Source organism: Sinocyclocheilus rhinocerous, unplaced genomic scaffold (assembly GCF_001515625.1).
Source record: "Sinocyclocheilus rhinocerous isolate Xijiao unplaced genomic scaffold, SAMN03320098_v1.1 scaffold949, whole genome shotgun sequence".
NCBI classification, from domain to species: Eukaryota; Metazoa; Chordata; class Actinopteri; order Cypriniformes; family Cyprinidae; genus Sinocyclocheilus; species Sinocyclocheilus rhinocerous.
This window is the reverse complement of record NW_015635538.1, coordinates 142751-154180: the sequence shown is the minus strand read 5'-3', so window position 1 is coordinate 154180 and position 11430 is coordinate 142751.

Sequence of the window (11430 nt, the reverse complement as noted above, 5' to 3'; positions counted from 1 at the left end):
TCTGCGTGGGGGCTGCCCAGACAGGTGACGGCACTCACTGCCCTTCTGCATCGTGCAAGATTCCCTGCACGAGCCACACTCGCAGCGCAACATTTGCAACAACGTCGCTAGAATTTGCTCTTTTAGGGCTTACCTGCTAGAAATAAGCTCTTTCAGAATCGCCGGATGGCGGCAGGGGAAACGAACCGGAACTGCTGCGTCACTGTAGCGGTGGAGAAGCAGGTCAGCTGTGCTGAGAGGTCCCGATTCCAGCTGCGAAGGCATGTCAAGGATCAGCAGTGAGCGTAGAGTCATCACTGAAGAAGAATAAATCTGAGAATCCTGTGGCGAACGCCCGCTTATATAGCCAGACGCCCCGCCCATTCTGGCGGGCTTTGGCAGGCTTAGCGGGCTTCGTCGCCATAGGCCCATGCAGCTCCGCTGCATTGGTTCATTTTTTAATACACTGCACGAACCACTGGCCGTGCAGTTTCACTGCGTGAATGGAGAAAGGCTTCAGTTCAGGAGAAAAAAGGCTTTTTCCCATATGCATCTAGCAAGACGCAATACGAGTGTAGTATCGAAAGGTAACAGGTAATCATTTCTGTTTTAGCTGTTTAAGATGGAGATGGCATGGGGGGAAACTGTTTTTATGCCTAGATGTTCTAGTGCACAGAGATCTGTAACGTCTGCCAGAGAGGAGAAGTGCAAACAGGTTGTGGCCGGGGTGAGAGGGGTCTGTGGTGATGTTACCTGCCCGTTTCTTCTCACTTTGGAGTTGTACAAGTCCTGAAGTTTGGGCAGGTGCACACCAATTATCCTTTCAGCTGTCCTGACAGTCCGTTGCAGTCTTCTTATATCTGATTTGCTGGCTGACCCAAACCAGAGAGTTATAGAAGAGCACAGAACTTACTGAATAACAGCTTAGTAAAACTGTGTCATCTGTGCCTGTGGCAGGTCAAACTTTTTCAGCTGGCGAAGATAGTACAAACTCTGCTATCTGCTAGGCCTTTTTTTAACAATAGAGTCAATGTGATTGTCCCACTTCAGGTCCTGAGAGATGGTGGTGCTCAGGAACCTGAATGACTCTACTGCAGCCACAGCGCTGTTCATGATGGTGAGTGGGGGAAGTGCAGGGGGATTTCTCCTGAAGTCGACTATCATCTCCACAGTTTTGAGCGTGTTCAGCTCCAGGTTGTTGTGACTGCACCAGAGAGACCTCAACCTCTTGTCTGTAAGCAGACTCGTCACCGTCCTGGATGAGGCCGATGACTGTAGTGTCGTCCGCAAACTTCAGGAGCTTGACAGAGTGGTCAGCAGAGGTGCAGTCATTTGTGTAGAGGGAGAAGAACAGTGGGGAGAGCACACACCCCTGAGGAGCTCCAGTGCTGATGGCTGAGGAGCTCCGGTGCTGATGGTGCAGGTGTTGGATGTGAGTTTTCCCAGCCTCACTAGCTGCTGCCTGTCTGTCAGAAAGCTGGTGATCCACTGACAGATGGAGGTGGGTACAGAGAGCTGTATCAGTTTATTCAGAATGGTATCCGGGATGATGGTGTTGAAAGCAGAGCTGAAGTCCACAAACAGGATCCTTGCATAAGTCCTTGGTTTGTCCAGATGTTGGAGGATGTAGTGCAGTCCCATGTTGACTGCATCATCCACAGACCTGTTTGCTCAGTAAGCAAACTGCAAGGGTCCAGTAATGTCCTTCAAGTAGGCCAACACCAGTCTCTCAAATGACTTCATGAACACAGACGTTAAAGCAACATGTTTGTAGTCATTATTGTTATTTTTGGTTTCTTGGGTACAGGGATAATGGTGGAGCATTTGAAGCAGGAGGGGACTTCACACAGCTCCAATGATCTATTGAAGATCAGTGTGAAGATTGATGACAGCTGGACAGCACAGGCTTTGAGGCAGGCTGGAGAAACACCGTCTGGTCCTTTGGCTTTCCTTGTCTTCTGTTTCCTGAATACTTTGCATACATCATCTTCACAGATCTTAAGTGCAGGCTGAGAAGCAATAGGGGGAGGCAGGGTGTTGATGGCTGTGTTGTGAGATGGTTAGAGTGGGTGTGGGGTGTGAAACCAGGCTTTTCAAACCTGCAGTAGAACTCGTTCAGGTCTTCAGCCAGTTGTTGATTGGCCTCAGTGCTGGGGGATGGGGTCTTGTAGCTGGTGATGGCTTTCAGGCCCTTCCACATTGTTGCAGGGTCGTTGCTTGAAAACTGTTTTTTCAGCTTTTCAGAGTAGCTTCTTTTAGCTACTCTTATGTCCCTATTCAGTGTGTATTTGGCCTGTTTGTACAAGGCGTTGTCCCCATTCCTGTAGGCGTCCTCTTTGGCCTGGCGAAGCTGTTTGAGTTTTGCACTGAACCAAGGTTTGTCGTTGTTAAATGTTAAATAAGTCCTGGTGGGAACACACATGTCCTCACAGAAACTGATGTAGGATGTCACGGTGTCAGTGAGCTCATCCAGATCAGTGACTGCAGCCTCAAAAATACTCCAATCAATGCAGTCGAAGCAGGCTTGTAAATCCCGCTCTGCTTCATTAGTCCATCTTTTTATAGATCTCACTACAGGCTTAGCAGATTTAAGTTTCTGCTTGTAGGCTGGTAGAAGATGGACCAAACAGTGATCAGAGAGTCCCAGGGGGACAGAGTGGTATGCATCCTTTAAAACTGTGTACAGGCCCGGCGCCAGGACACACGACTTGGGGTGGTTTTTATATTTCTTAGGGGGGCTGAATTGGGGGGGATTGTTGAAAATACGTCGAAATACATTTAGGTAGCACTTTACAATAATTAACACGTTAATACAGTTTAATACATTAACTAACATTAACTAACTGAACCTTATTGTAAAGTGTTACAATTATTTGTTATTAAAGTATATATATATGTTCACAAAAACACTGTTAAATTAAACAGAAAAGCAAGCAGGTGTGCATGGTTTAGCGTGGCAGCCAATACAAAAAATAATATTGCTGTTCCTGGTGGGACATGTGATGTGCTGTCTGTATTTAGGCAGTTTGCGGTGAGATTAGCTTTATTAAAATCGCAATGGCAATGAAAGAGTCTGGGTAACGCTGCTCTGTGTGTGTGATCTGATCAGCCAGTTTTTCTAGCGCCACACTCACACGCACGTCAGGAGGAATGAATGCACTCACCAGAATAAACAAGGAATTCGCCTGTGGCGAATAAAAAGGCTTACAATTAATAAAGAGAGCTAACAAATTTGGACAGCACATCTTCTTTAAAACTGTCACGTCTGTACTACAGCCTTCATTGATATAAAAATATAATCCACCGCCTCTCGTTTTCTCCGACGACTCGGTGACGTGATCCACTCTGAACAGCTGGAAGCCCGTTAAACGAAGCGTGCTGTCCAGGATAGCTCCAGTCAACCAGGCTTCCTTGAAGCAAAGCGCGGCAGAGTTTAAAAAGTCCTTGTTTGTGCGGGTGAGGAGTTGTAGTTCATCTGATTTATTTGCTAGGGAGCGGTAATTAGCCAGATGGATGCTTGGTAGTGGAGTCCTAAAACCACGCTGTTGGAATTTCACGAGCTTCCCTCATTTGCTCTCTTGGAGAGCTTGTATAGGAACGTTACAAAGTGGACAGAATGTGAACGTCGGTAACACTTTATTTTGATAGTCCACTTTAGACATTCAACTACCTGTAAATAACTTTGTCAACTAGCAGTCGTTAGAGTATTAGTAGACTGTCTGCTTAATATCTGCTGACACTTTACTTTGATGTTGCCCAACAGATGTTCTACTGACTTTGCAAGTGCGGCAACTTATTCTTCTAATCCTAACCTAACAGTCTACAAATGCTCTAATGAGAGTTAGTTGACATGTAGTTGCAAAGTTACTTACAGTTTGTAGAATGTCTAAAGTGGACTATCGAAATAAAGTGTAACCCGAACGTCAAAAAGAGGACCAAATGCGGACGTAAGTCAAAGTCCGTCAGCAACGTTACAAAGCAAACCAAATGCGGACGTCCTCCAAACATCCGACAGCGAACGTTACAAAGGAGCAAATGCGGACGTCCTCCGAAAGTCCGCCAGCGAACGTTACCAGAGACGTTACAAAGCGGACGTACTGCAGACCTAAACGGACGTTCGCAACGTCCGGGGGACGTACCCTGTTTTCTGGGTTATTGTTCTTTGTCTTCTTTGTCTATGATTTTGTGTCAAGTCAAGTCAAGTCACCTTTATTTATATAGCGCTTTTAACAATACAGATTGTGTCAAAGCAACTGAACAGCATTAATTAGGAAAATAGTGTGTCAATAATGCAAAATGGCAATAGTAAACACTAATTTTTCAGTTAAAGGCAGTTCATCATTGAATTCAGTAATGTCATCATCCAGCTCAGTTCAGTTTAAATAGTATCTTTGCAATCATTTGCAATCAAGTCAACGATATCGCTGGAAATGAAGTGTCCCCAACTAAGCAAGCCAGAGGCGACAGCGGCAAGGAACCAAAACTCCATCGGTGACAGAATGGAGAAAAAACAGTAGCACACAGATTGTGTGCTACTATTCATCTTCTTCATATCACTTTGTTTGTATTTACCTCTGATTGTTTAATAAAAATTACTCACCACAATCTGCTCCATTGTCTTGCTCCTTCTGTGAGAGTACCATGGTAATGGATGTAATAGATTTGTTGCAAAATATAAGCTAGTCGGTGCTACAGAGCACAGTTTTTCCCCCGCAGGCTATATTCAGCCTGTATAGTTAAAACATTCATAACTATACATTGTCCATCATAACTGACTCATTTATTTATACATATAATCTGAAAATTGTACATTTGTAAACTGCACATTTGTAAATAACATATCTGTACATTCGTTTAAACAAGTAGAATAATTTTTTCTATATACTGTATTTCTACTTCTGTATATTTATTTGTTTAATATTCAGTTTTTTTTTGTTATATTAGTGTTATATTTCACCTCTACTGTGTAATTCCTATGTATGTCTGCACTATGTCCGTACTGTCTTCTGCACTGGAAGCTCCTGTCGTCAAGTCAAATCCCTTGAGTGTGTAAACAACATACTGACCACCATATTTAGAGGTTACAGTGGGTACGGAAAGTATTCAGACCCCCTTAAATTTTTCACTCTTTGTTGTATTGCAGCCATTTGCTAAAATCATTTAAGTTAATTTTTTTTCCTCATTAATGTACACATAGCACCCCATATTGACAGAAAAACACAGATTTGTTGACATTTTTGCAGATTTATTAAAAAAGAAAAACTGAAATATCACATGGTCCTAAGTATTCAGACCCTTTGCTGTGACACTCATATATTTAACTCAGGTGCTGTCCATTTGTTCTGATCATCCTTGAGATGGTTCTACACCTTCATTTGAGTCCAGCTGTGTTTGATTATACTGATTGGACTTGATTAGGAAAGCCACACACCTGTCTATATAAGACCTTACAGCTCACAGTGCATGTCAGAGCAAATGAGAATCATGAGGTCAAAGGAATTGCCTGAAGAGCTCAGAGACAGAATTGTGGCAAGGCACAGATCTGGCCAAGGTTACAAAAAAATTTCTGTTGCACTTAAGGTTCCTAAGAGCACAGTGGCCTCCATAATCCTTAAATGGAAGACGTTTGGGATGACCAGAACCCTTCCTAGAGCTGGCCGTCTGGCCAAACTGAGCTATCGGGGGAGAAGAGCCTTGGTGAGAGAGGTAAAGAAGAACCCAAAGATCACTGTGGCTGAGCTCCAGAGATGCAGTCGGGAGATGGGAGAAAGTTGTAGAAAGTCAACCATCACTGCAGCCCTCCACCAGTCGGGGCTTTATGGCAGAGTGGCCCGACGGAAGCCTCTCCTCAGTTCAAGACACATGAAAGCCCGCATGGAGTTTGCTAAAAAAACACCTGAAGGACTCCAAGATGGTGAGAAATAAGATTCTCTGGTCTGATGAGACCAAGATAGAACTTTTTGGCCTTAATTCTAAGTGGTATGTGTGGAGAAAACCAGGCACCTGTCCAATACAGTCCCAACAGTGAAGCATGGTGGTGGCAGCATCATGCTGTGGGGGTGTTTTTCAGCTGCAGGGACAGGACGACTGGTTGCAATCGAGGGAAAGATGAATGCGGCCAAGTACAGGGATATCCTGGGCGAAAACCTTCTCCAGAGTGCTCAGGACCTCAGACTGGAACTAAGGTTTACCTTCCAACAAGACAATGACCCTAAGCACACAGCTAAAATAACGAAGGAGTGGCTTCACAACGACTCTGTGACTGTTCTTGAATGGCCCAGCCAGATCCCTGACTTAAACCCAATTGAGCATCTCTGGAGAGACCTAAAAATGGCTGTCCACCAACGTTTACCATCCCACCTGACAGAACTGGAGAGGATCTGCAAGGAGGAATGGCAGAGGATTCCCAAATCCAGGTGTGAAAAACTTGTTGGATCTTTCCCAAAAAGACTCATGGCTGTATTAGATCAAATGGGTGCTTCTACTAAATACTGAGCATTTTTCAGTTTTTCTTTTTTAATAAATTTGCAAAAATGTCAACAATTCTGTGTTTTTCTGTCAATATGGGGTGCTGTGTGTACATTAATGAGGAAAAAAAATTAACTTAAATGATTTTAGCAAATGGCTGCAATATAACAAAGAGTGAAAAATTTAAGGGGGTCTGAATACTTTCCGTACCCACTGTATTTCTACTTCTGTATATTTATTTGTTTAATATTCAGGTTTTTTTTGTTATATTAGTGTTATATTTCACCTCTACTGTGTAATTCCTATGTATGTCTGCACTATGTCCGTACTGTCTTCTGCACTGGAAGCTCCTGTCGTCAAGTCAAATCCCTTGAGTGTGTAAACAACATACTGGGCAATTAAGCACTTTCTGATTTCTGACTTCAGAGTGGGTCACACGTCGACTGCTCCAAGGACAATGGAGATTAGTTTATGAAATATGTCATCATTTGTTCAATAAATATGAATAGGCTACTAATAAACTAAAATACAGAAGTCTTTAAAAATATTTGATATATTACAAAACACCAAACGTGATTAAATAAACAATCAATATAGTAACAAATCTAATTAATGTTGACAATAGGTTTATATTGTAGCCAGAGGGGAACCTTTTTTTTTTTTTTTTGGCTCCTTGCCTTAGTTGCCACTGGTTTACTCACTAAATTACTAATAAATCATAGAATAACCTCCTAGCAGCTCCCTGATAAAAATACGTAGAGGTGGTTGAGATGACCAAACTCTTATAACACAAGATGAGTTATTTTCTATCAAGGTCTAATATTCTGTCAATACATATCATGATAATCAATCTGTAAAGCTGCTTTGAAACCATATTGTGTATTGTGAAAAGCACTATGCAAATGAAAATAAATCAAATAAATCAACTGCACCATACCTATTGCCCCTATTTACTATAGCTCCCCTTTTTGGTCCATGCTGGGGACCTTTAGATTAAAACCCTCTTTCTTTCTTTCAAATTTTGCACATCAAGCCTTAATTGAGGGGATCAGAAGCTTCACTTCAAACCACTTTCCAATTCAATTTGTCACCATAGTGGCACATTGTAAATTAAATTAACCATTGAGCATGCTCCACAAGGGGGCACAATGAGGCCATGCACTATTAAAAATTCCTCTAATGTCATCGAAAGATGAATGGTCACTTTCACTCTTTTAACTGCATATTGCTCCTTTTTTAACAGAGGAGATGCACACTGTTGCGTTCACACACACACACAAATACACTTTTTTCCCCATATTGTGCATGTTGTTGTAATATTATAACATGTTGCATTTATTGTATTTAACATAGAAAATAACTTAAGATCAAGTGAAGTATCATGTTTTTTATTATCATTATTGTTATTTTTAATAATAAAAATAATAATTTAATACTATTATCAGAATATTTATATGAATTCAAAGATATATATTTTTAATTTATGATTACAATTTGAACTCCGTATATGACTACTTTAAACAGGCTTTCAGTTGGAATGGGTCAAAAGCCAGTGTTAACTTTCAAAGATTGATTGCGGTGCCAATAGCTCAAGCTATGCCAGCTCTGTGGCTGGAAGATTTCATTCATGCAAACCCACTGACTAGGATTTCCATTTACAGTCACACAGCGGCAGGCAAGGGTGCAGAGGTATTTTCCACTAAAAACTATTACTTTGAAACAACAATGCTGACGTCATGATTGCAAGATGTCATAATTTTTAATATAATTAAATTTGTAAATTTAAACTCAGTACTATTCAAATTGTGGAAACATGAAACTGTCAGGGAAAAAAATACTGAAGCAGTTGCAGGTAACAAAAAAAAAACAAACAACGGGAACACAAAAGAGAGAAAGTCCAAATCGAAGTCCACAGGACCACGAAAGAGCCTCTCAGCAGGGACAGATCGTGGGGCAGCGTCGAAGACTCACTGAGCTCCCCAATGAGAGCGTTGAGCGTGAGCTGAAACTCACCGAGAGGGGCTGGGGCGATGCATCCGAATCTCAACAGAAATAGAGATAGCCAGGGCAGGTAGCAGAACAAATATTGTCTGTCAGGATGAGAAGGAGTGGTTCAAAACATAAAACAAAAAAGCACTTGGCATCTAATAAGACAACACGGCAAGACAAGGCGAACATGACAAGATGATCACGAGCGAAGTGTTGCACAACATACAACTACGGTCTGACAAAAGACTGAGAATGAGAGGATCTAAAATAGGGGAGAGCTAATGAGAAATGAATGGCAACAGGTGTGACAGAAAACACAAATGAGAATTAAGGATAATGAGTGGGAGGGGAAAATGCCACACTGACAGCGGAGCACAAGGCGAGCTGTCAAAACAAAACCCATGTGCTCAGAGACAAGGCACACATTGACACTGAGACAAAGACAACAAAACACGGCAGATCAGACCGAAGTCATGACAGAAACTGCATTTGCTTGCACATTATCTATAGCAGGGGTTCTCAAAGTCTACATTCAAAGGTCCAAATCTGAATTTTCATCAGTGTCAAAGGTCCGGACCGGAACAATTGGTTATTACAAAACTTGTTTTTAATAAACATACATAACATGCATAACAAATAAACATTAATTTTTTGAAAAAATAAAGTGCAAAAATGGCAAAACAATTAATTTAAGTGTCAGCAATAGAGGTTGACCGATAAGGGTTTTTCTCTGGCCGATGCCGATATTTAGAAATCAGGGCAGCCGATGGTCGATATATGATGCTGATTTTTTGGGCCGATATGTTTGGCCGATTTATTTATTTATTTTTTCCTTTATCTCATAAAAGTGAGTTTGAGTAAATGTCAGTGCGAGACGTGGACTCAGTTTGCAGGTGCCAAAAGTCAATTTATTGAACAGTCTTGAAAATAAACAACAAAAAACAATCCAGGCACAGGGCAGCCAGGAACAGGTCCAATAGTGCCTCCTGGACAACGAACTCCAATGGGAAAATCCACCCAAGCAAGACCGATACAAACTGACAGGGAGGCGGGGGCGCTGTTGAGGCGGGGAGCTGGGGGCGCACTGGCGGAGAGGCGAGGAAGAGCTGAGACAGCGGAAACAGCGATCGGAGATCGCGAGCGTGGGTAGAGCTGGAGGAGGTTAACGCTGCCTGGAAGCAGGAAGGAGAGGGACAAACAAAAACTAAAAGATGAAAACAAAACTGGAAAGATATCTGCCCAGCAAAAGATCGAGACAAGACGGGGTCGGAGCTAAGATTGCACGGAGTACAAAACAAAGATCTGACACAAGACAGCACACACGAGGAGACTAAATATGGAAGGAGTGATTAACATAATGCTGAGCAGGTAATGGTGTGGCCAAGAAGATAATTAATGGAATAACAAGAGGGCAGGGACAGACACCACGATGACACAGAAGCACATGGTAAGTGTAAACACAAGAACCCACAACCGAAAAAAGGCAAGAACAGACAGATCAGCCCGGGGGCGTGACATTACCTCCCTCCCCAGGAGCGTTCCCTGGCGCTCCAGGGAAGGGCCTACCACGCTGCCGGTAGAAGTCCTCGATCAGCGACCGATCCAGAATATCCCGAGCCGGGACCCAACTCCTCTCCTCCTGACCGTATCCCTCCCAGTCCACAAGATACTGAAATCCACGACCTCGCCGTCTGACATCCAGCAACCTTCTGACAGTGAAGGCTGGGGAACCATCCACTAGATGGGGAGGGGGAGGGGGAGGGGCAGAAGCAGATGAGTAAAGGCGAGAATGAAACACAGGCTTGACCTGAGAAACATGAAAGACTGGGTGTACCCGACCAAGTGTGGGAGGTAACTTAAGCTTTACCGCCACCGGACTCAACACCTTGGTGATCTGATATGGCCCCATGAACCTGGGGGCTAACTTGCGAGAGGCCACCCAGAGAAGAAGGTCCTTGGTTGACAGCCATACTCTCTGACCACATACATAGCGGGGGGCAGGAATTCGGTGACGGTCAGCCGCTGCTTTGGTTCGTCTGGAAACCCGGGCCAAGGCTTCCTCAGCCTTCCTCCAGGTGCGGCGACACCGGCGGACAAAGGCTAAGGCCGACGGAACAGCAGCATCGGGCTCCTGTGAGGGGAACATAGGAGGTTGAAAACCAATGGAGCATTGGAATGGGGACATACCTGTGGCAGCCACTGGCAAGGAGTTGTGGGCATACTCAATCCAGGATAGCTGTTGGCTCCAAGAATTCGGATTATGGGACGTCAGGCAGCGGAGAGCTTGTTCCAGATCCTGGTTTGCCCGCTCGGACTGCCCATTGGTCTGAGGGTGAAAACCTGACGACAGACTCGTAGAGGCCCCGATCTGCCGACAGAACTCTTTCCAGAATCGGGAGACAAACTGTGGCCCCCTATCGGTAACCACATCCACCGGAAGGCCATGAATCCGGAAGATGTGGTCAACCACCACTTGAGCAGTCTCCTTGGCTGAAGGCAATTTGGGAAGGGGGATGAAATGGGCTGCCTCAGAGAAGCGGTCCACCACCGTCAATACTACGGTGTTACCCCTCGATGGCGGAAGACCAGTGACAAAGTCAAGGGCTATGTGTGACCAGGGGCGGGAGGGGATGGGCAATGGGTGAAGCAGACCAACAAGAGGCTGATTAGAACTCTTGTTCTGGGCGCAAACCGAGCAGGCAAACACAAACTGCCTGGCATCCTGGGCCATGGATGGCCACCAGAATCGCTGGCGGATGGCGGCCAGCGATCTCCGAACCCCTGGATGACAGACTAACTTAGATGAATGCTCCCACTGGAGGACTTCAAGGCGCAACACAGCCGGCACAAAAAGTCTACCCTCTGGGCACCCTCTTGGCACCTCTCTCTCTCGTATGGCCTCCAGTACTCTCCTCTCTACATCCCAGGAGAGGGACCCCACCACAATTTCCTTAGGGATAATGGTTTTCGATCTACGCTCCTACCCCCCCCCGC